This window comes from Saimiri boliviensis, assembly GCF_048565385.1.
Source record: "Saimiri boliviensis isolate mSaiBol1 chromosome 19 unlocalized genomic scaffold, mSaiBol1.pri SUPER_19_unloc_4, whole genome shotgun sequence".
Classification (NCBI taxonomy): domain Eukaryota; kingdom Metazoa; phylum Chordata; class Mammalia; order Primates; family Cebidae; genus Saimiri; species Saimiri boliviensis.
Window position 1 is genome coordinate 1270484 of NW_027412505.1, and position 25359 is coordinate 1295842.

A 25359-nucleotide genomic window follows, 5' to 3' on the forward strand; every position below is an offset into this window, starting at 1 on the left:
CAGAGCAAAACTCCATCTCAAGAGAAAAGCAAAAGAAAGAAAAGAAAATGAATTTGCGGGCAGCTGAGAAAAATCGAGGAGACACAGAGACTAAAGATGACAGGCAGCCAGCTGGACAGCCACCGCCTCCTCAAGCCCGAACATGCAGAGGCTGACCTAGGGGGGTGACACAGAAATGGCCAGGCATGGTGGCTCATGCCTGTAATTCCAGCTTTTTAAGAGACCTAGGAGAGCAGATCACTTGAGACCAGGAGTTCAAGACCAGCCTGACCAATGTGGTGAAACCGTTTCCACTAAAAATACAAAATTAGCCAGGCATGGTTGCAGGTGCCTGTAACTCCAGCTACTTGGGAGGTTGAGGCAGGAGAACTGCTTAAGCCTGGGAGGTGGAGGTTACAGTGAGCTGAGATCACACCATTGGACTACAGTCTGATCAACAGAGTGGCTCTTTCTCAAAAAAAAAAAAAAGAAAGAAAAGAAAAGAAAGAGAAAAAAAGACACATAGATTCAATTTCTTTTTATTTTTATTTTTATTTTATTTTTTTTTTTTTTTGAGACAGAGTTTCGCTCTTGTTACCCAGGCTGGAGTGCAATGGCACAATCTCGGCTCACTGCAACCTCCGCCTCCTGGGTTCAGGCAATTCTCCTGCCTCAGCCTCCTGAGTAGCTGGGATTACAGGCACACGCCACCATGCCCAGCTAATTTTTTGTATTTTTAGTAGAGACGGGGTTTCACCATGTTGACCAGGATGGTCTTGATCTCTTGACCTCGTGATCCACCCGCCTCAGCCTCCCAAAGTGCTGGGATTACAGGCTTGAGCCACTGCGCCCGGCTAGATTCAATTTCTGTGCAGAATTGTGAGTGAGTGTCTCTCCTTTTGGGGGCAATGTCAGGGGATTTCCGGGATCTGAGAGTGGGCACTGAGCATGTGGCTGAGAATCCTGGACAGCTGCAACATCCAGATGTACTTAGCAGAGGAATCCGGGATGTGCCTGACTGGGGTATCAAAAAAGCTGTCAATTCCAGCTGGCTGTGGATGTTGATGCTATACATCCTGTATATGAATTCTCCCATCAGAAGCTCTATCTAGTTAGAAAGGCAAAGAAGAAAGAAAATCATGCTCCCGTTCCCCAAAGGAAAGGGCAAGGAGGCGGGAAGGTGGAAGGGAACTTCCTCGTGCTGCGGCCTGAATCTCTGCTTGTGCTGCTGTCTTCCCCACTAGACTCTGTACTTTCAGAAGGGGCTGGAGATGGGCACAATGCCAGCCCCTCCCTTCTATCCAGAAGTGTTCCGCAACCCTGACATTCACAGTAATTGCTTCTTTCTGTTCGTCTTTTTTTTGAGGCAGGTTCTTGCTCAGTCACCCAGGCTGGAGTGCAGTGGTGTGATCATGGCTCACTGCAGCCTTGACCTCTTGGGCTCAAGTGATTGTCTCCCCTCAGCCTCCTGAGTAGCCGGGACTATAGGCGTGCGCCACCATTCCTGGTTAATTTTAAAAAAACTTTTTTTTTTTTTTTTTCCTGTAGAGACAGGGTCTTACTATGTTGCCAGCTGGTCCCAAACTCCTGGGCACAAGCGATCCTCCCTTCTCGGCCTCCCAAAATGTTTGGCGTTACAGGTGTGAGCCACCACACCTGGCGTCTTTGTGTTTCTTTAGAGTAGAGCCGTCCTAGTATGCATCTCTAGCCCATAACTGTTCCCCAGCATTGTTATGTCTTTTAAGCCTCTTTAAATCTCCCAAGTTTGTTGGCTGGGTGAGTCCTCACACCTGTAATCCTGATGTGATAGGATCATTTAAGTTCAGAGGTTTGAAACCAACCTGGACAACACAGGGAGACTTCTATCTCTACAAAACCTAATTTTCTTCTTCTTTTTTTTACCCTACCCAGGCTGCAGTGCAGTGGTGTGATCTCACCTCACTGCAACCTTCGCCTCCTGGGTTCAAGTCATTCTTCTGTTTCATCCTCCCAAGTAGCTGAGATTACAGGCACGTGGAACCATGCCCAGCTAATTTTTGTACTTTTAATAGAGCCGGGGTTTCACCATGTTGGCCTGGCTGTCCTCAAACTCCTGACCTCAGGTGATCTGCCCACCTCAGTCTCTCAAAGTGCAAAGATTGGGATCACAGGTGTGAACAGCCATGCTTGGCCAAAAACTAAAATTTTTAAAAAGACGAAATCTACAAATTTCTCCTCTATTCCTTTTCCTTTTTTTTTTTTTTTTTTTGGAGACAGAGTCTTGCTCTGTCACCCAGGCCAGAGTGCAATGGCACAATCTCAGTTCACTGCAACCTCCGACTCCCAGGTTCAAGTGATTCTCTTGCTTCGGCCTCCTGAATAGCTGGAATTACAGGCATGTGCTACCACACCAGGCTAATTTTGGTATTTTTGGTAGAGATGGGGTTTCTCCATGTTGTCTGGCTGGTCTCAAACTCCTGACCTTGTGATCTGCCCACCTCGGCCTCCCAATGTGCTGGGATTACAGGCGTGAGCCTCCTTGCCTGGCCTATCCCTTTTCTTTTCTATGAATTTTGGAAGACTCCACACTGTTGGGCCTGCAGCATTTCTCAAAGTCTGGATTTCCCTGGTGCAGGTGAACCCATTTCTGTCTTTTGTATTTGTGGCGTATTTGCAGCTGGATTTATGCTCACCCCATTAGATTAGAGTTTGATCGTGTTGGCAAGATTCAGTGGGTGATGTGATTGATCTCTTATTGGTGATGAATACTATCCTATTGTCTCTCTTATTTTGTTAATTTTTTAAATGAGTTTTTTAGAAATAGGGTTCTCATTTTGTCACTGTCTGGAGTGCAGTGACTCCAGCATAGCTCCCTGAAGCCTCAAATTTCTGGGCTCAAGTGGTCTGCACACTGCAGCCTCCTAAGTAGCTGAGACCACACACCACCACACCCAACTTTTTTTCTTTTTTGAGATGAAGTCTTGCTCTGTCGCCCAGGCTGGAGTACAGTGGCATGATCTCAGCTCATTGCAAACTCCGCCTCCCAGGTTAATGCAATTCTCCTGCCTCAGCATTCTGAGTAGGTGGAATTATAGGCAACTGCCACCACGCCCAGCTAATATTCATATTTTTAGTAGAGATGGGCTTTCACCATGTAGGTCAGGCTGGTCTGGAACTCCTGACCTCAAGTGATCTGCCTGCCACAGCCTCCCCAACTGCTAGGATTACAGATGTGTGCCATCGCACTGTACCTGGCCAATGCCCAGCATTTTCTTTTTTTAGACTGAGTGTTGTTTTGTCACCCAGGCTGGAGTGCAGTGGCGCAATCTTGGCTCACTGCAATCTCCACCTCCTGGGTTGAAGCGATTCTGTTGCCTCATTCTCCTGAGTAGCTAGAATTACAAGCACCCACCACCAGGCCCAGCTAATTTTTGTATTTTTTAGTAGAGACGGGGTTTTGCCATATTGGCCAGGCTGGTCTTGAACTGATCTAGTGATCCACCCACCTCAGCCTCCCAAAGTGCTGGGATTCCAGGCTTGAGCCACCACGCCTGGTACCTAATTCCTATTCACTGGTCATGGATGGGAGCTATGGAACCTTTCCCCAGAATACATGCTGGCCCCATCAGAACTTCAGGATTCGGTCTCCTAAGAGATGTTCCTCTGTTTGTGCTACACACCCAAATAATCCATCTCAGTCCACTGTCAGACAACTTCCAGGAATGACAGTGGCTGTAGTCTAGCTGAAGAAACACTGAAGTAGGAGTCAGCAGACCCCAGGACTCTTTTGACTCAGCTGCTAACAACTTAATGTGGCATTGGGGAAAAAAAAAAAAGTTGGAGCGACCATGCCTGTCATCCCAGCACCTTGGGAGGTTGATGTGGGAGGATTGCTTGAGCCCAGGAGTTTGAGAGCAGCCTGGGCAACATAGCAAGACCCCATCTCTACAAAAAATTTCAAAAATTTTTCCAGATGTGGCAGTGTCCCCCTGTAGTCCCAGCTACTCAGGAGGCTAAAGTGGGAGGGTCACTTGAGTCCCGGAGGTCAAGACTGCAGTGAGCCAAGGTCATGCCACTGCACTCAAGCTTGGGCTTCAAAGTGAGACACTCTCAGAAAAAAAAAGCTGGAGCTTTTGTTTCACATTTGTAAAAGGTACATGTTATTATCTCCTTCATGGAGTTACTGTGAGGATGGAAATACAATTATTTTTCTTCCCTCTCCTTTTAGAAATACAATGAGATAGGCATAGTGGCCAGCTGAGGTGGTTCATGCCTGTAATCCCAGCACTTTGGGAGGCTGAGGCGGGTGGATCACCTGAGGTCAGGACTTCAAGACAAGCCTGGCCAACATGGTGAAACTCTCACTCCACTAAAACTACAAAAATTTGCCCAGTGTGGTGGCATGTGCCTACAATCTCAGCTACTCGGGAAGCGGAGGCAGGAGAATTGCTTGAACCCGGGAGGTGGAGGTTGTAGTGAGCCGAGATCATCCCACTGCACTCCAGCCTGGGAGACAGAGCAAGACTCCATCTCAAAAAACAAACAAAAACCAAAACCCGGTGTGGTGGCTCATCCCTGTAATCTCAGCACTTTGGGAGGCCGAGTTGAATGGATCACCTGAGGTCAGGAGTTCAAGACCAGCCTGACCAACATGCAGAAATCCCACCTCTACTAAAAAGACAAAATTAGGCAAGCATGGTGGCATGTGCCTGTAATCGCAGCTACTTGGGAGGCTGAGGCAGAAGAATTGGTTCAACCTGGGAAGCAGAGGTTGCAGTGAGCTGAGATTGCACTCCAGCATGGACAATGAGAAGTAAACTCTGTTTCAAAAATAATAATAGTAATTAGATAGGCATAGGCCCTGCGCATCGGTGGGATTCAAACACCTGCGCCTCGGGCGGGGGAGACACTTGGAGAGAAAAGCTGAGTCCCAGGCTTCGGGACCTCGGGAGACTGAAACCTGTCCCGCGGGTTATTGGGCCAGGTTGGGGAAGCAGTGCCCGGAGGCCTCCCACCAGGGTCCCGGAAACAAAGGCCAAGTGTTTGCTCTGTGGCTGAAGGGACAATGGCGTCGCGGATCTGTCACCGCGGGGGGGTGGCCAGGGGTGCGCTCCTCCCGAGCGCGTTTCCTGGTTCTCTGGCCAAGCACTCTGAACTCCGAAGTAGACCCTTGTTGGGGGGGCCAGGGGACAGCACGAGGTCCCCGTGGGGTGTCTGCCAGCCCTGGGTGCCATGTCCAGTGGGGTGTCTGCCAGCCCTGGGTGCCATATCCTGTAGGGTGTCTGCCAGCCCTGGGCGCCATGTCCTGTGGGGAGTCTGCCAGCCCTGGGTGCCATGTCCTGTGGGGTGTCTGCCAGCCCTGGGCGCCATGTCCTGTGGGGTGTCTGCCAGCCCTGGGTGCCATGTCCTGTGGGGTGTCTGCCAGCCCTGGGTGCCATGTCCTGAGCAGCTGTGCTGTCAGTTACTTAAACGTGTGTGGCACTTTCTGGTTGCCAGGCCCTCAGCAGCATGCAGATAACCTAAACGGTTCCGTAAACGGCCTGTGAGGGAGGGGCAGCCGCGCGGAGTCGCCTGCTGGAGGCCGCACAGCCGGGAGGTGCCGCCAGGGTGGGGTTGGGTGTGGCTGCTGCGTGCCAGGGGTGGCGGCCAGGCCGAGGGCACCTCCATCTGGAAGCTGCGGCCCGTCACAGTGCAGTCCACAGGTTCCAGACGGGGCTGTGGGGGCAGCGTGAGGGCGGGAAGGCTCCCGGGGGTCAAAGGAAGAGAAGGTGCCTGTTCCGGGGACCCCAGAGTGAGCTTTCCAGGCAGAGGGAAGCCCGGGGCCAGTTGTCATGGGGGTGTCTGAGTCTCTAGCTGGAGTTACTGGGGCAGGGAGGTCGGAAACGGAGGCCAACCGGTGTGAGCCTCCGCCTGCTGAGAGCCCCTGGGAGGGGCTGGTGTCCTGTGACCCTGACCTTCCACCGCGGGGCAATTGCAGGAGCCTCCTCCCTGGTCTCTGCCATCACTCACAGCAGCGCCAGCCGCCCTTGCGCCCCAGCAGAAGCTGGGCTCTTACAAGGCATCCCGCTCTGCCCCAGCGCTGGCCTCTCCAGGCACCGTCCCGGCTCTGGGCCCCTGCACTGCCCGTTCTGTTCTGCATTCCCTCCGCCTTTTCTGCCCTGTGAGGAGCTCTGCTGTCTTCACTGCTTTATTTCCCCAGACTCAGCCAGCATCGAAGGCGTGCCGTGTCCTAGGACCCTTGCAGCTGGCATGCAGGGAGGAGTGTGAGGCTCCCTGTCCCTCCTCAGGCTCTCAGAATTCGGAAGAGCCACGCTTTTTTGTTCTTGCCCTGCTGGGCCAAAGACGCCCTGCCTTCGTTATTCTCTGGGGTAGACACCCTGCGCTTTTGTTGTGCACCTGCCGTGTGGAACAGGGAGCTGCCCCGGGCCCTGCCCTCTGTAGCTGACTCCGGCTTCCCTGGCCACCCTGAGCCCAGCAGGGCCCCGGGAGCCCCAGTGCTGTGTGACACCTTCCGCAAGTGTGGAATTGACAAGAATGTGCTTTTCGTCCCTGAGTTACCATGTGGCTGGCATGTGCCCTGGCACGAGGGTCAGTGGCGGGCAGGGGCGAGCAGGAAGGCACCTCCGCTGTGCCCCTGCTTTTGCCTTTTCCTGACTTCTCTGGCCAGCTCTTAGGTTGAAATAAGTCCTGCCTGTTTTAACAGATGTTTATTAAACATCTGCGCTGGCCAGGCTCTGAGCAGCCTCCAGGGTCTCTGTCCTGAATACAATAGGCCTCTCCTGGTGCTGGCGGGTGGAGGCGGGGAGATTAAGTCCAGTGTCCCACAGGTGACTGCGTAATTCCACATGGGGCAATAGGGAGAAAGAGCAGACCTTCCCTTTTATTTTTATTTATTTATTTATTTATTTATTTATTTTCTTTTAATAAATTGAGACAGAGTCTCGCCCTGTTGCCAGGCTGGAGTGTAGTGGCACGACCAGCTCACTGCAACTTCCATTTTCCGGTTTCAAGCAATTTTTCTGCCTCAGCCTCCCGAGTAGCTGGATTACAGGCACACGCCACCACGCATGGCTAAACAGACCTTTCCTTTTGTGAGAGGGATGCTGGTGGGGACAGCCGGGAGGGGAGATGAAACTGAGCGGAAGTGAGAGTCACTTTGGTGCCCAGCACGTTGTCTCACACCTGTAATCTCAGCACTTTGGGAGGCTGAGGCTGGGGGGTCGCTCTAGCCTGGGAGTTTGTGACGGGCCTGGTCAGCATCAGACCGCAGTCTCTACTTTTAAAAATAAAAATAAGATATTCTGGGCAGAGAGAAGTCCCTGTGCAAAGGACCAGAGGTGAGTGTTTGCCCGTTTTTTTTTGTTTGTTTGTTTGTTTTTGGGGCCGGAGTTTTGCTCTTGATACCCAGGCTAGAGTGCAATGGCAGGGTCTCCGCTCACTGTAACCTCCACCTCCTCGGTTCAGGCAATTCTTCTGCCTCAGCCTGCAGAGTAGCTGGGATTACAGGCACGCACCATCATGCCCAGCTGATTTTTTTGTGTTTTTAGTAGAGACGGGGTTTCACCATGTTGACCAGGATGGTCTCGATCTCTTGACCTCGTGATCCACCCACCTCGGCCTCCCAAAGTGCTGGGATTACAGGCTTGAGCCACCGTGCCCGTCCTTGCCCGGTTTTTCAAGGAGCAGAGGGAGGGTGTGACGGGGAGAGGGCCTGGGGAGTTCGTGCTCATCTGAGGGTGATGGGAAAGGAGTGTCGCTTGGGCCTCCCACGTGCTGTGAGAAAAGCTCTTCCTTGTTGGTGGGAGCAGGCCTCGAGGCCAAGGCGGGTGTGGGGGCCCCATGGCCCAGCTGGTTTGAGAACCTCACAGCTCCCAGGCCCTTCTCCCCCTCCAGCCTCCCTGTCCTTCGCTGTTCTGTGTCGCTGGTGAACACCCCGTATAACCGAGGATTTGACTGTGGGGATGACTCCATCCGGTACCCCTACCGTCCAGACACCATCACCCTTGGGCTCATGGCCGGGGTCACCATCACAGCCACTGTCATTCTTGTAAGACAGGAGGGATTCAGAGGGACAGGGAGGGGGCGGGATGGGGTACAGCCCTACCCTGGGTTCCTGATGGAGGTGGCCTGGAGGTCTGTGGGGGGCTGGGGGACACAGCCTTGCCCCGAGTGGTACTTGTGGGTAATAGGAACCCCCTTTTGGCCGGGCACGGTGGCTCAAGCCTGTAATCCCAGCACTTTGGGAGGCCGAGGCGGGTGGATCACGAGGTCAAGAGATCGAGACCATCCTGGTCAACATGGTGAAACCCCGTCTCTACTAAAAACACAAAAAATTAGCTGGGCATGTTGGTGCGTGCCTGTAATCCCAGCTACTCAGGAGGCTGAGGCAGGAGAATTGCCTCAACCCAGGAGGCGGAGGTTGCGGTGAGCCGAGATCGTGCCATTGCACTCCAGTCTGGGTAACAAGATCGAAACTACCTCTCAAAAAAATAAAAATAAAAATAAATTTAAAAAAACACAAAAACAACAACAAAATAGGAACCCCCTTTTGTCTTTTGAGATGGAGTTTTGCTCTTGTTGCCCAGGCTGGAGTGCAATGGCAGGATCTCCGCTCACTGTAACCTCCGCCTCCTGGGTTCAAGTGATTCTCTTGCCTCAGTCTCCCCAGTAGCTGGGATTACAGGCATGTTAATTTTTGTATTTTTAGTAGAGACAGGTTTCATCATGTTGGTCAGGCTGGTCTTGAATGCCCGACCTCAGGTGATCCTCCCGCCTCAGCCTCCCACAGTGCTGGGCTGGTAGGCGTGAGCCACCAAGCCCAGCTTGGGCACCTTTAGAGTCCCCAGCTCTGCAGCAGCCTTGGGGAGGCCCGTGGGGAGGACTGAGGCCCACTAAGGGCCCATGGGCTGATCAGGACCCCCTCTGGTCACCGCGGCTGCCCCACACGCAGGTCTCGGCAGGAGAAGCCTACCTGGTGCTCACAGACTGGCTCTATTCCTGCTCTGACTTCAATAATTACGTGGCTGCCATGTACAAGGTGCTGGGGACCTTCCTCTTCGGGGCGGCTGTGAGCCAGTCTCTGACGGACCTGGCCAAGTACACGATCGGCCACCTGCACCCCAGCTTCCTGGCCATCTGTGACCCCAAGTGGAGCTGGGTCAACTGCTCGGTCTATGTGCAGCTGGAGAGCGTGTGCAGGGGAAAAGCTGCTGACGTCACCGAGGCCAGGTGGGTGTGGACGAGCAGCCTTCACTCTGAGGGCAGTGGGAGCTGAAGAAGCCGCAGAAGCCAGATGGTTAGCAGCCAGCAGGCGGGGGGTCAGGCAGGAGCGGGGCTCAGGGCTCCAGGCGCCCCGCAGACAGCAGGAGGCCGCGGGGAACGTGCTGTCTCCCTTGACTCCCTTGAGTCTCAGCCCTGCCCTCTTCTGCACTGTCTTTTTTTCTTTTTAAAGATAGGGTTTCACCATGGTGGCCAGGCTGGTCTTGAATTCCTGACTGCAGGTGATCCACCCACCTTGGCCTCCCAAAGTGCTAGGATTACAGGCGTGAGCCACCGCACCCAGCCATGCGCTGTCTTCTTACTGTTTCTACTGATAGGCCCTTAAACGTTTCAACTCATCATTGTCCTTTTTAAAAAAATCAAAATATTGACTGACAAGCCTAGGGTAATGTCGGACCAGAATAAATAAATAAATAAATAAATCAAAATAAAATTTGTATAAGTCACCATTTCTTCCATTTTAATGTGTACAGTTCATTTTTAGTACATTCACAATGCTGTACAGCCATCTCCTCTACCTAATTCCAGAATATTTTCATCTCATCAGAAGGAAACCCCGCAGCATAGGTAACATGGCAAAACCCCGTCTCTATGACAAATCAAAAAATTAGGCCGAGCTAGGTGGCTCATGCCATAATCCCCGCACTTTGGGAGGCTGAGGCGGGCAGATTACCTGAGGTTGGGAGTTCGAGACCAGCCTGGCCAACATGGAGAAATCCTGTCTCTACTAAAAATACAAAATTAGCCAGGCATGGTGGCACACGCTTGTAATCCCAGCGAATACCACACCATGAGCAAGAGAACCCTGCAGTGCTCTAGTTGCCATCACGGGAGTGTTGCCAGGACGCTATGGGCAAGAGGGTCTTGCAGTGCCCCAGCGGCCAGCAGGGGGCGTGACCCCACTACACCGAGAGTAAGAGTGCCCAGCAGCACAGGCACCACACTGTGAGCAAGAGGATGTAGCACTGCCCTGTTTGCCAGCAGCGGACATATTGCCACTACACTGAGCAAGAGGGCCCTGCAGTGCTCCAGCTGCCAGCAGGTGATGCCGGTCACCACACTGTCAGAGGGCCCTGCAGTGGATCTAGCCAGAAGGGGGCGTGGGCACAGCATCGTGAGCAAGAGGGCCCTGCAGTGCAGGCCCCCAGTAGGGGCCCCCACACCCACCTTTCAGATTCTTGAGGCTCTTCCACCGATGTACATCCTGTCACATCACCAGCGTGCATTGAGTCACAGCGGTCTGCAGAGTTGCATTCTCCTCCTTACAGAACTGGGGGGCATTGTGAGGGTGGAACTGCGTCCTCCTCAGCACACACCTTGGGGCGGGGTTCTTACTGCAAGAGGGGCTTGCGGTGGCCCCAGCTGCCATCAGGAGGGGTGCAGACACAGGACCATGAGCAAGAGGGCCCCGCACCGCCTGGCCACCAGCAGGGGGCTCCCGAGCGTGCATCGCATCGCTTCAGGGCAATCTGCGGAGCTGTGTTCTCCACGGCACAGACGTAGGGCACAGCCTCGGTTTGAGACAACTCTGGGCCATGTCCACGGTGAGTAAAATCCTTCCTGTCTGCATCCCTGACTGCTGAGGGTCAGAGACTAGTACGAAGAGCTCTGTGTGGGAAACTGGACACGAAAAGCCCCTCTGAACCCTGCGCACCTGGGTTCTCCCGCCCAAGGCCAGGCGGCTGCGGTGTGAGGTGCACCCAGCAGCCTCAGAAGACCAATGGAGCGTTCCTGAGGCAGATATGGCCTCTGAAATACGGATACAATAAGCCCAGTGCTCAGGTAGGAAACACCTAATGCTAACGCAAGGCCTCAGTCCAAACATGTTACTATAAAATCCGCACTAGTCATGCGGCCCTGCCAGTACCGCAGTTTCAATACTGAACACGGACATATCAGTGCAAACGTAGAAATTAACGTGTGGTTAGGGTTTAGGGTGAGGATTAGGGCTAGCGATTAGGGTTAGCGTTCGGGGTTACCAGTTAGGGGTTAGGATACAGGGGTTAGAAAAATTTTAGGCAAATTTGAAGGAAGGAATGTTGCATGAATCATGCCTGAAGCACCAGAACGGAAAACAGGGCTTGGGGCTTCGAGCTCTTAGCAGTGGCAGCTGAGTGAGGTTTCTCATGGGCTCCAGCTGGGTGACCGCCGGTTGTGGGGATGGTTCCCTCAGTGTCAATAGTCATACAGCCAGCTGGCAGCTGGGCTTTTTGTCATTAACTGATTGGTTTATTCATGTTTTTAAGTCAGTTTGCATGCCTCGAAGTTCGGTTTCCATTTGCTTAGGCAAGACCTCAGGCTAACGGCTTCCTCGTTTTTTGCTTTAACATATCAAAACCATAATTCATTTTCATTTTATTTTCCTGGCATTAGAAAAGTAAGTTCACGTTTTTGTTGTCATTCAGAAAGTCAGTTTAATTGGCAGCCTATTTGTGATTTGCATAAAATAATGTCTGTTAATTATTAGCATCTTAGATTAGATGAAATGTTTATTAAGCTTTGCTATTAAACCATAACAGGAGTTCAGTTGCTTTTTCTTCCTCCTAGGCTTTAACCAATGAAAATACACTCAAGCATCTCCTAACAATGTGGATACTGTCTGAGAAATGTGTCCTTAGTGATTTCATCTTTGTGCAAACACCATCGAGTGTCCTTATAAAACCTGGATGGTGTAGCCCCCTTCACACGTAAGTGATATGGTATAGCTTCTTGATTTCAGGCTACATACCATACCTGTATAGCTCATCTCTGTACTGAATGCTGTAGTCAAATGTCACACCATGGTGATTGTGGATTGTGATCCCAAAATATCTGAGTCAGGTCTCAGTCAAGTAGAAAGCTTATTTCGCCAAGGTTAAGGACATGCTCATGACACAGCCTCAGGAGGTCCTGACAACATGGGCCCAAGGTGGTCAGGGTAGAGCTTGCTTTTATATATTTTAGACAGGAGACACCAATCAATATGTGTAAGATGTAAAGTCATTTGGTTCAGTGAGGTGGAACAACTAGAAGTAGGAAGGCGGCTAGGGGGTGGTTTTAGGTCAGAAGTAGATAAAACAAAAGTTGCATTCTTCTCAATTTTTTGATCAGCCTTCCACTGAATACAATTTAGTCTGGTTCAGTGAAGTTGCATTTTTACATAGACAGTAGGGCAGAGGAATGGTGTGATCTTGGCCTAGCGTACCCCCCTCTGCCCTGGTTTAAGCCATTGTCTTGTCGCATCCTCCCCAGTAGCTGGGATTACAGGCATGCACCACCAAGCCTGGGTAATTTTTGCATTTTTAGTAGAGATGGGGTTTCTCCGTGTTTGCAGGTGGGTCTTGAGCTCCTGACCTCTGGTGATCCGCCTGCTTTGGCCTCTCAAAGTCTTGGGATTACAGGCATGAGCCACCATGCCTGGTCAGGAAGCTTATTTTGATTCTGATATTGTCAACTGTATTTCAGGTATAACTTGTTTTCCTTGGAGCATTAAATACTGCATTGGTATTGTATTACACAAATAAAACAGAGATCCCTTTTTATCACATTCATTGCTAGTGATATTAACAACTAAATTTAGATACATTCCAGAGTCTGGGCTTCCAGTAATTCTTGGCGATCCTCTGAAGGTAAATTACTTTTTCTCACAAGACACAGTGACATCTAAAGTCGCATTGATTGTCCTGCCACTTTTGTTTCTCTAGTTTCATCGATTTCTTCAAAGCATCTTTGGGGGAATAACTTTGACTATCCCTTTAAACTTTTCAGTATTAGAAAGCATCGTCATGAAACATTGAATAATTGTGGTCACAAATTCCCTTTACAGTCTTCCTTTGAATATTTTTTCCAATCGCAAATATTTGCTTTTGTTGTATTGTAGCTAAAAGGAATGCTGGGAAACAAAACAAAGACAAGCATTCATTATAATAAGTGATTCAGTCACAATCAATTGCTATTTTTTTTTTTAAAGTTATATTTTTGAAAATGTCCCGCTGTAAATTGAAATAGTCTCCAAAATCTGAAGTCTTTCCTTGGTTCTAAGGTGACCAGATTTCCTAGAGAGTGAACCACACCACAAGAAAAAAGATATGATAAATATGTTTACATGGATGTGTTATTTTAACATAAATCTTGTAAAATAGGCATTTCATTGAAATTATATATGTTTGCATAAATTACTTTGCAGCATAATAAATGCCCTTGTTTTGAAAAGTAGTAGTTAGTGTCAATTACTACTTATTAGTACAAATAAGTAAGCAGATATTTTTAAAAATTTGTAATTTTTAAATAAAGGTTTTATTTTAAATTGGTTTTAGATTCACACTGAAATTGGGAGGAAAATGCAGATTTCCTGTGTAGACCCAAACTAGTTTCCCCTCGTGAATATCAACATGTGTCAGATACGTTATTAACAATTTTTTTTTTTTTTTGAGATGGAGTCTTTCTTGCTCTGTAACCTAGGTTGGAGTGCAATGGCACGATGCTGGCTCATTGCACCCTCTACCTCCCATGTTTAAGTGGTTCTCCTGCTTCAGCCTCCCAAGTAGCTGGGATTACAGGTGCCCACCAGCACGCTTGGCTAATTTTTGTATTTTTAGTAGAGATGGGGTTTCGCCATGTTGGCCAGGCTGGTCTGGAACTCCTGACCTAGATTATTTACCCGTCTAAGCCTTCGAAAGTTGTGGGATGACAGACATGAGCCACCATGCCCAGCCTACTATCAGTATATTTGCTTTGGTTAGGTATCTGTTCAGATATTTACCCAGTTTTAAAATCACATATGTATTTTGTAATTATCTTCTCACATCTCTCTTGTCTTTTTGTTCTCTGCATACAGTTTTGCACAGTAGAATACTTAGTTTTATAAAGTCTGTGTTATCAATATTTTCATGAATTGGCATTTGATGTTTTGTGTTATAAGTCAACACCAAACTCAATGTCATATAGATTTTCTTTTAGATTTTTTATAATTTTGCATTTAAAATTACCGTCTCTGGACTATTTTGAGTAGGTTTTTGTTTTTCTTAATTTCTGTATTTATTCATTTTATTCTACATGGCTTCCAAAGTCTTCCATCACCATCTTCGGGAAGGAATGGCTACAGTGGGCTTCATTTTGGTTTGAATTTCTAAAATTATTACATTGAGTAAACTCAATATTGAATTTTATAGGTATTTCAGGACAGCCAGGCGGGGTTGCACGTCCACCTAGAAACTCAGCAAGAGTGTCTGTGCTGAGCTCTGGCATCACCAGAGGGTGCACGAACCCACCCCTGACCAACTTCCCTCTGAGGTGCCAGAAGCGGCAAGGAGCTTTATCTTCCTCAGGGCAGCATGAAGGTCATGTCAACTTGGTGTTGTTCATTGGTGAGTAACAAACTTCCTGTCCAAAGCCCTGAGTGCAGAGGAGAGAGTCTTTAGAGAGTACTCAGCAGAGGAAGGAATTCAGCTAGACAAAGGAAACCCTCACATCCACTGTTTTGACTACACTCTGATCTTGTCAGTGTCCAAGACACAGCGGCTGCTAATAAGTATTCTCACAAGTATTCTCACAGTGGTCTGTAATATAGTAATCACTCCGTGGCCTAACACCAGTATAATATTCACACCATGTCCTAACACTAATATCCATATCATGCCATAACACTAACATATCCACACAGTAGCTTCTAATACTAGTAAATACAGTAGTATCTACTAAGTGAACTCTGTTGACATGCAGACTTTTATAAGGATTTCACAGCTTTGGTTGAACTATAGCCTCTATAATGGATTTTGATGAGGTCTTTGCTTTCCTGGCATGGTATTGATATGGTTGTTCTAAAAAGTAGTTTGTTTCCAATAATGTCATACTTCTAAGAATCTTCCAATAGCAGTACAAAGTATAACCTCTTTCTTCTCTTAGATTTGCAGCAGTTGTTGCTGTACCAGATTTACAATGTCCCAGAAAATACTTCAGTATATTTTGCCCAAAGTACACTCTCCCAGGTAACCACCACATAACCCCTAGATCAGGAAATTAGCATGGTTACTACATGATAATTCAGTCTACAAACTCATTTCACTTTTACCTTCTGCACCACCTGGGAGTATGATGTGTTTTTTCATTGTTCTGATCCAGTTTTCTTTTCCTGGCACTGTTCCCCAGACTTTCCTGCATATTTATCACCTTGACACACTTAAAGAACATACAAGTTTTTGTTTGAACACCTGTCTTCAGTTCTTTACAGTATATGCCGAGGAATGGAATCATTGAGTCATATGGCAAATCTATTTGCACGTGTTTGAAGAAACACCAAATGATTTTACACATAGGCTGGACTGTTTAATACTGTCAGAAGCAGTGTTTATGGGTTCAAGTTTCTGCACATCTTTGTCAACTCTTTTTTGTTTGTTTGTTTTTTAGTATAACTATTCTAGTGTGAAATTATTTGAATTTTTTTTTTTTTTTTTTTTTTTTTTTGAGACAGAGTCTCTGTCACCCAGGCTGGAGTGTAGTAGCACCACCTCGGCTCACTGCAAACTTCACCTCCCAGGTTGAAGTGATCTTCCTACCTCATCCAGCTAAGGAGCTGGGATTACAGGCACATGCCACTATGCCCAGCTAATTTTTGTATTTTCCATAGAGACAGGTGTTCTTCATGTTGGTCAGGCTGGTCTTGAACTGCTAATGTCAGGTGCTCTGCTCGCCTCAGCCTCCCAAATTGCTGGGATTACAGGAGTGAGCCACTACACCCTGCCACTCCCAGACATTTTGGTTTTCTTTCTTTTTTTCTTTTCCAGATGGAATCTTGCCGTTTCAGCCAGGCTAGTGTGCAGTGGCTCAATATCAGCTTACTGCAGCCTCCACCTTTTGGATTCAAGCAGTTCTCCTGCCTCAGCCTCCCAAGTAGCTAGGATTCCATGTGCATGCTAGCAGGCCCGGGTAATTTTTGTATTTTTAGTAGAGATGGGGTTTTGTCATATTGGCCAAGCTGGTCTAGAACTCCTAACCTCATGTGATCTGTCTGCCTCAGCTTCTGAGGCGAGTGGATCACGGGGTCGAGAGATCGAGACCATCCTGGTCAACATGGTGAAAGCCCGTCTCTACTAAAAATACAAAAAATTAGCTGGGCATGGTGGCACCTGCCTGTAATCCCAGCTACTCAGGAGGCCGAGGCAGAAGAATTGCCTGAACCCAGGAGGCGGAGGTTGCGGTGAGCCAAGATCGTGCCATTGCACTCCAGCCTGGGTAACAAGAGCGAAACTCTGTCTCAAAAAAAAAAAAAAAAAAAAAAAATTGAATATAACTTAATCCTTTATTACTAAAAGAATGCTCAACTCAAGGGGACACAAATCACTCATTTTGACTTCATGAGCTATGGCACTTAGAGACAAATTTTTGAAAATACACAGCTTAAACTGTCCGTGCTTTAAGTGCTAGACAAGTTTTTTTTTTTTTTTTTTTGAGACGGAGTTTCGCTCTTGTTACCCAGGCTGGAGTGCAATGGCGCAATCTCAGCTCACCGCAACCTCCGCCCCCTGGGTTCAGGCAATTCTCCTGCCTCAGCCTCCTGAGTAGCTGGGATTACAGGCAGGTGCCACCATGCCCAGCTAATTTTTTGTATTATTAGTAGAGACGGGGTTTCACCATGTTGACCAGGATGGTCTCGATCGCTCGACCTCGTGATCCACCGGCCTCGGCCTCCCAAAGTGCTGGGATTACAGGCTTGAGCCACCGCGCCTGGCTGTTTTTAAGAATACACAGCTAAAATAGCTAAAATGGTCCCCGCTTTAAGTGATTTAGGAAAATGGATTTCAGGCAAGGCCAGGCACATCGATTTCAGAAAAGTCGATTTCAGACAAGGCTAGTCAATTCCAGAGGAATTGATTTCAGGCAAGGCCAAACAAGTCGATTCCAGAAAAATAGATTCGGGCAATCCCAGGCAAGTTGATTTCAGAAAAATCGATTTCAGACCAGAAAAGTTAATTTGAGAACAGGCCTGGCAAGTCCATTTCAGAAAAATTGATTTCAGACAAGGAAGTCGATTCCAGAAAAGTCGATTCAAAAAAAAAAAGAAAGGCAAGACAAGTAGAATCCAGGAAAAGAGATTTCAGGCAAGGCCTGGCAAGTCGATTCCAGAAAAATCGATTTCAGGCAAGGAAAGTGGATTCCAGAAAAATCGATTGCAGACAAGGCAGGTCGATTCCAAAAAAGGAAAGGCAAGTTGAATCCTGGAAAACATGTTTTAGGCAAGGCCAAATTGATTTCAGAAAAATCGATTTCAAACAAGGCCAAATAAGTTGATTCCAGAAAAGTCGATTTGAGAAAAGGCTAGGCAAGTCAATTTCAGAAATGTCGATTTGAGAAAAGTCAACGTAAGTCGATTCCAGAAAAGTCGACTACAGACAAGGCCAAACAAGTTGTTTCCAGAAAAGTCAATTTGAGAAAAGGGTTAGGGTTAGGGTTCAGGTTCGGCATTAGGGTTAGGTTTAGCGCTAGGGCTAGGGCTATAGCACTTAAATCAAGGACAGTTTTAGCTGTGTATTTTGGAAAAGTTGTGTGCTCTACAAAGAAAAAGCAACTTTTGTTCTTTTTGGTCCCCAGGAGAAATGGGAGTCTTTTTCAGAGAGCACAGGAGACACATGAGTCCTTTGCAGTCCTCTTGTCTGCCTCTAAGGGTGAAATGAGAGTGTGAAGCACTTTGGGAGGTGGCCAGGCACACAGCTTGGATGGCTGCAGAGCAGAGCTTCTCCCTGGAGGCGTGGTCCCAGTCATCATGAGCCATGTCTGAAAGAATCACATTTTATATGCAAGCATGCTCTCCATTTGACTGTGCTGTTATTTTAAATGAGAGCATCATTGACAATGCTTTATCCTGATAGCCCTGCCTAATTTTGTTCTACTTAGTAATGCGTGGGCTTGAGGAGAAGACAGCATTGGGGGATAAGGAGGGAGAATGGACGTGTGAATTAGGGAAAGGTGTCTTTTCCTTTGGAGCATGAATGACTTCAAAGCCCTCCTCATACTGCTAAGTATCTGGCTGGACACTACCAGTTGTGTGTTTAGACTGTTTGTCTCTGTGTATGTGTGTGTGTGTCTGTGTGTCTGTGTGTCTGTCTTCAGGCGTGAACAGCATCTCCTTCCTGTGGTAGCATATTACTCAGAATCTTGGATAACCCCCAGCCTTCCGAAAAACACAATACATGTATGTTTTAAGAAATTTTATCTTGATGATTAGTGAGAGGGTGGTGATTGAAACCAGCTCATTTCCTATTGACCAATGAGGTCAGCTCACCTTTGCTGAAAATGGTTCTTGACTCTTACTTTGTAGCAGGAACTCCTAAGTTAATCAATCCTTTTCAAGAGTTTCAGGCTGAAAGTCCAGATCTCTCAGGTTAGACCCAGTGTTAAAATATTACCTGGGCAAATTCTCGTTAGAGACAAGGGGCCAAAGACTGTTCCGATGTCTTTTAATGTTGACTTCAATCGAGTAAAGCCCTTGTTAAGCTATTTACCTGTGAAACTGGGCCTTGGGGAGGCAGTGCACCCTTTGAAATTAGAGGTCAGGAGATTTGGATTTGATTTCCAGCCCTCTGCCAGTCAGTCAGCCACTCACTTTCAAGTGACAAGCCTTAGGCGAGTCCCTTTCTGTCTCTGTTTCTCGATTTCTGCACAGGGATTTATGTGGGCCTTAAGGCCCACTGGGAAAAGATCCCTCTTCCAGCTCAGTGCCTGGTTTGTTGAGTACACTTGTCAATCTGGACTTTAATATACCTATAGTTTTGGATTAACTATATTACCTCTGCTAGAAATTAACACAGAAAATTCACAGTTGATTGACAAGAATGAGAGTCAGTTCTAAAGAATTCAAATAGAACTTAATCCTTTATTACTAAAAGAAAGCTCAACTCAAGTAGACACAGATCACTCATTCTAATTTCATCAGCTATAGCACTTAGAGACAACTTTTTCAAAATACACAGCTAAAACTGTAGCAGTCCCCCAGGGCACCCTGGCTGCTAGGGACTCCTTGGCTAGGAGGCTGTGCCCACACACAGCCCCTGGCCCACCCTGGCTACTAGGGACCCCTGGCTAGGAGGCTGTGCCCACACCCCTCGCCAGAGGGCCCATAGCAGCCCCCGGCCCATCCTGGCTATTAGGGACCTCCTGGCTAGGGGGCTGTGCACACAACCCCATCCAGAGTGCCTACAGCAGCCCCCCAGCTCACCCTGGCTGCTAGGACCCCCTGGCTATGGGGCTGTGCCGACAGACCCCAGTAGAGGGCCTGTAGCAGCCCCCCGGCCCACCCTGGCTCCTAGGGACCATCCGTTTTGAAAATGTTGTGTAATATGATACTTAGAACCATATCATAGGGTGATCATAATGTTATTCTGTTTTTTTTTTATATTAAGCACAATAACACTAGTTCTAGTTACATGTCTTTGATATTGACAAAAATGTCATCCTTACCTTCCTTGACATTAGGATTGAAAGCACAGGGGGTTTTCACCCCTTGCAATGTTTAATTCAATATAATTTTGTGTGTGTGTGTGTGTGTGTACATTAGTGACCATATGAGAGCTTGATGTACACCTCTTGCCATACTGAGAGTATTTCCCTATGGGCAGTAACATCATCCTCTCCTTCCCTGGATATTAGGAACAACATCACAGGACGGGTGTACAGCCCCAGTTGGATTGTGAGTATTATTATCTGTAATCCCTTAGTTATTAGGAACAATATCACTGGGGGTTTGTGCACTTCCTGAGATACTTGGAGTAACATCCTCTCCGTTTTTGGATGTGTTAGAAACAATATTACAGTGGTGGTGTACACTTCCTGCGATATTCAGGGTACTCTCCCCAGGATATTAGTAACCACATCGCAGAAGCGTTGTACACCGCCTGTGATAATGGAACAGTCACAGAGTGTACACTTGCTTTCACAGTGAGAGTAATACTTACTTAGGATATGATGGATAATATCACAAGATATACACACATGGGTGTATACCCACCCTGATATTAGGAGTAATTTTTATCTAATATACTAGAAATAATATCCCAGAATATACTCATAATGTGTACATTTATTGGGATATTACAATAAATGTATATAATATGTACCATATGTACCTTTACTGTGATGTACATATGTGTACACAATACATATGTACAATAAATGTACATAATCCATACAATATGTACATTTATGTGCACATGTGTATGATATATACATTATTGTAATATCACAATGATATATGTAATTACAATTATATATATACAATATGTAATATCATGGTAAATATACAGATTGTACACATTATGTACTTTTAATTTATTTTGGTATTACAATGTGTAACCATGTACGTAATGTACATATGTACTATATGTACATGTGTACATATTTGTGCACATTATGTACATTATGTACAGCTGTACAAAATATACACGTTTACATAATGTGCACATTATGTAAGGATGTACAATATGTACACATATATGTAATGTATACATGTTCACGTGTACATAATGTGCACATTAGGTAGAGAGGTACAGTATGTGCACATTTACATGTTTACATTACGTACAGATGTACAGTATGTATGCATGTACATATAGGTGCACATTGTGTACATATGCACAGCCCCCTAGCTCAGTGAGCCTGAGGATCCTGCATTGCCCTAGTTGCCAGCAGGGAGCATGTTGCCACGGCAGTGTGAGCAAGAGGGCCCTGCATTGGTCCGCCAGGAGAGGGCGCCCAAGCCAGCCTTTTCAGAGTCCTGAGGTTCCGCCCCCCGAGGTGCATCATTGCCGCCCACGTGGTCTGCAGAGTTGTGTTCTCCTCAGCGTTGATCTGGGGGCACTTGGAGGTGGAGCTGCGACCTCCTCAGCACAGACCCCGGGGCTCGGGTCTCACTGTGGGAGGGCCCTGCCGTGGCCCTCGTCGCCGGAAGAGGGCGCGGGCACATCACCGGGAGCGAGAGGGCCCCGCACTGCCCGGCGGCCGCCAGCAGGGGGCGCCCGAGCCGCCTTTTCAGACGGCGTCACGGTCCCGGCGTGCCTTGCGTCATGGCGGCCTGCGGAGTTCTGTCGTCCTCAGTGCAGACCTGCGGGGCCCCGTCAGGGCGGAGCTGCGTTCTCCACAGCACAGACCTAGCGGGCACAGCCTCACCTGGGGACGACTCTGGGCCGCGTCCACAGTGAGTAAAATCCTTCCTGTTTGCAGCCTGACTGCTTAGGGTCAGAGACTAGTAGGAAGATCTCGGTGTGGAAACCTGGACACCAAAAGCCCCTCAGAGTCCTGCGCGCTGAGGTTCTCCCGAGCCAAGGCCACGTGGCGGCAGTGCGAGGTGCACACCGCAGCCTTGGAACGCAATGGCGCGTTCCTAAGGCAGCTGTGACATCCGGAATGTGAATACAACACCCGCAGTGCTCGTGTAGAAAACAGCTGTGATGCTGATGCAAGGCCTCCGTCCGCGCGTTACTGTAAAGTCCGCGCTGCTCCTGCGGCCGCCATACAGCAGTTTGAATCATCAACAGTGACGTATCAGTGCAAACGCAGAAACCAATGTATGCTCAGGGCTTTGGGTGAGGATTAGGGATACGGGTCAGGGTTAAAGTTTAGGGTTACCAGTTAGTCGTTAGGATTTAGGGGTTAGAGAATTTTAGGCAAAATAAATTTTGTTTATTTAAGCAAAGGAATGATTTGTGAATCACACCTGAAGCACCAGAATGGAAAACAGGGCTTGGGACTTTGAGCTGTTAGTGGTGGCAGCTAAGTGAGGTTTCTCCTTGGCTCCACCTAGGCGACTGCCTGTTGTGGGGATGGTTCCCTCAGCATCAACAGTCATAAAGCCAACTAGCAGCTGGGTTTATTGTCATTGACTGGTTGGTTTGCTCCTGTTTTAAAGTCAGTTTTAATGCCTCCAATTCGGTTTCCATTTCCTTTGCAAGACCTCAGGCTAACGGCTTCCTCCTGTTTTACTTTAACATGTCAAAACCGTAATTCATTTTCATTTTACTTTACTGGCATGAATAGCAGTAAATTCACATTTTTGTTGTTATTCAGAAAGTTTAATTGGCAACCTATTTGTGATGGTGCATAAAATAATGTTTGTTAATTATTAGCATCTTAGATTAGATGAAATATGTTAACTCTATTAAGCTTTGTTATTAAACCAAAACAGGAGTTGAGTTTCTTTTTTTTTTCTTCTAGGCTTTAACCATTTAAAATACACTCAAGCATCTTCTATTGATGTGAATTCTTTCTGAGAAATTTGTCCTTGGTGATTTCATCCTTGTCTGAACACCATAGAGTGTCTTTTTAAATCCTAGATGGTATAGCCCACTCCACACATAAGTTATATAGTATAGCCTATTGCTCCCATGCTACAAACCTGTATAGCACGTCTCTGTACTGAATGCTGTAGTCAACTGTCACACCATGGTGACTGTGGATTGTGATCCCAAAATATCTGAGTCAGGTCCCAGTCAAGTAGAAAGCTTATTTCACCAAGGTTAAGGACACGCCCATGACAGCCTCAGGAGGTCCTGACAACATGGGCCTAAGGTGGTCAGGGTAGAGCTTGCTCTTATACGTTTTAGAGAGACAGGAGACACCAATCAATATGCATAAGATGTACAGTCATTTGATTCAGTGAGGAGGAACAACTGGAAGTAGGAAGTGGGGGTGCTTCTAGGTCAGAAGTAGATAAAACAAAAGGTTGCATTCTTTTGAATCCTTGATCAACCTTCCAGTGAATACAATTTAGTCTGGTTCAGTGAATCTGCATTTTTACATATACAGTAGGGCAGAGGAATGGTGTGATCTTGGCCCACCACAACCTCCGCCTCCCAGGTTTAAGCAATTGTCTTGCCTCAGCATCCCGAGCAGCTAGGATTACAGGCATGCACCACCATGCCTGGGTAATTTTTGTATTTTTAGTAGAGATGGGCATCCACCATGCCCAGCCTACTATCGGTATATTTGCTGTGGTTGGATATCTGTTCAGATATTTAACCAGTTTTAAAATCACCTATGTATTGTGTAAATATCTTCTCACATCTGTCTTGTCTTTTTATTCTCTGAATACAATTTTCCACAGTAGAATATTTAGCTTTATAAAGTCTGTTATCAATATTTTCATGAATTGGCATTTGATGTTGTGTGTTAAAACTCAACACCAAACCCAATGTCATCTAGATTTTCTTTTAGATTTTTTATAGTTTTGCATTTTATATTACCACCTCTGGACTATTTTGAGTAGGTTTTTGGTTTTTTTTTATTTTGTGTATATATTCAGTTCATTCTACATGGCTTCCAAAGTCTTCCATCACTATTTTTGGGAAGGATATGGCTACAGTGGGCTTCATTTTGGCTTGAGTTTCCAAAATTATTACATTGAATAAACTGAATATTGAATTTTATAGGTATTTCAGGACAGCCAGGCAGGGGTGAACATCTGCTGAGAAACTGAGTAAGAGTGTCTGTCCTGAGCTCTGGCGCCACCAGAGGGTGCGTGAACCCACCCCTGACCAAATTCCCTCTGAGGTGCCAGGGCAGCACAAGGGTTGTGTCAACTTAGTCTTGTTCATTGATGAGTAAAATGCTTCCTTTCCATGGCCCTGAATGCAGAGAAGAGAGCTTTAGAGTACTCAGCAAAGGAAGAAATTCATCTAGAAAAATGAAATCCCCAAATCGCATCATTAAGACTACAGCCTGATATCATTGTCAATATCCAGACGCAGTGGCTGCTAAGATATGTTCTCACAGTGACCTCTAATATAATAATCACAGCATGCCCTAACATTACTATGATATCCATACCGTGCCCTAAAACCAATATATTCACACCATATTCTAACGCTAATCTGATATCCACACCATTGCTTCTAATACTAATGTAATACTATCCACATGGTTCCCTGATGTTAATGTAATATCTGACTGTTCTCCAACACCAATATAATATGTACACCATGTCCTAACACTAATATCCACACTGTGCCGTAACACTAATGTATCCGCACAGTAGCCTCTAATACTAATAAGTATAATAATATCTACTAAGTGGAGTCTGTTGACGTTGAGGCTTTTATAAGGGTTCACAGCTTTGGATGAAGCGTAGCCTCTATAGTGGATTTTGGTGATGTCTCTGCTTTTCTGGCGTAGTATTGATATGGTTGTTTTAAAAAGTAATTTACTTTTTTTTTTTTTTTTTGAGATGGAGTTTTGCTCTTGTTACCCAGGCTGGAGTGCAATGGCACGATCGGCTCACCGCAACCTCCGCCTCCTGGGTTCAGGCAATTCTCCTGCCTCAGTCTCCTGAGTAGCTGGGATTACAGGCACATGCCACCATGCCCAGCTAATTCTTTGTATTTTTAGTAGAGATGGGGTTTCACCATGTTGACCACAGGGTGGTCTCGATCTCTTGACCTCATGATCCACCCGCCTTGGCCTCCCAAAGTGCTGGGATTACAGGCTTGAGCCACCACCCCCGGCAGTAACTTACTTTTTAATAATGTCATACTTCTAGGAAACTTCCAGAAGCAGTGCAAAATATAACCTGTTTCTTTTCTTAGAGTCCCCAGCAGTTACTGCTGTACCAGATTTGCAGCGTCCCACAAAATACTCCAGTATACTTTATCCAAAGCATGGAAACTCTCCTAGGTTACCACCACATAACCCCTAGATCAGGAAATCAGCATGGTTCCTATGTGATAATTCAGTTCACAAACTCATTTCACTTTTACCTCCTGCCCTGCTTGGGAGTATAATGTGTTTTTTCATTTTGATCCAGTTTTCCTGTCAGTGTTCCCAAGACTTTCCTGCATATTTATGATCTTGACACATTTAAAGAGCATACGAGTTTTTGTTTGAACACCTGTTTTCAGGTCTTTGGTGTATATAGCTAGGAATGGAATCACTGAGTCGTATGGCAAATCTACTTGCAACTGTTTGAAGAAACTCCAAATTATTTGACACATATGCTGCACCATTTCATATTGTCACAAGCAGTGTTAAATAGTTCACGTTTCCGCACATCTTTGTCAACACTTTTTTTTTTTAGTATGACTATTTTAGTGTGAGTTAAGGGGTATCTCTTTCTGGTTTGAATTAGGACTAATGATGTTAAGCATCTCTTAAGTGCTTGCTGGT

At 46.9% G+C, this 25359-nt stretch overlaps 1 long non-coding RNA gene and 1 pseudogene across 1 annotated transcript in view; both read left to right on the plus strand.

Moving 5' to 3' along the window:
• Window positions 1-5023: 5023 nt before the first annotated feature.
• LOC141583345 (phospholipid phosphatase 2-like) lies at window positions 5024-9354 on the plus strand (annotated as a pseudogene).
• A 1632-nt stretch (window positions 9355-10986) lies between these two features.
• Window positions 10987-25359, plus strand: part of LOC141583356 (uncharacterized) — a 69021-nt gene continuing 54648 nt past the window's right edge. The window contains exon 1 of the long non-coding RNA XR_012516012.1: window positions 10987-11019. This is a non-coding gene — a long non-coding RNA (uncharacterized LOC141583356). The remainder of the gene's footprint in view (window positions 11020-25359) is intronic.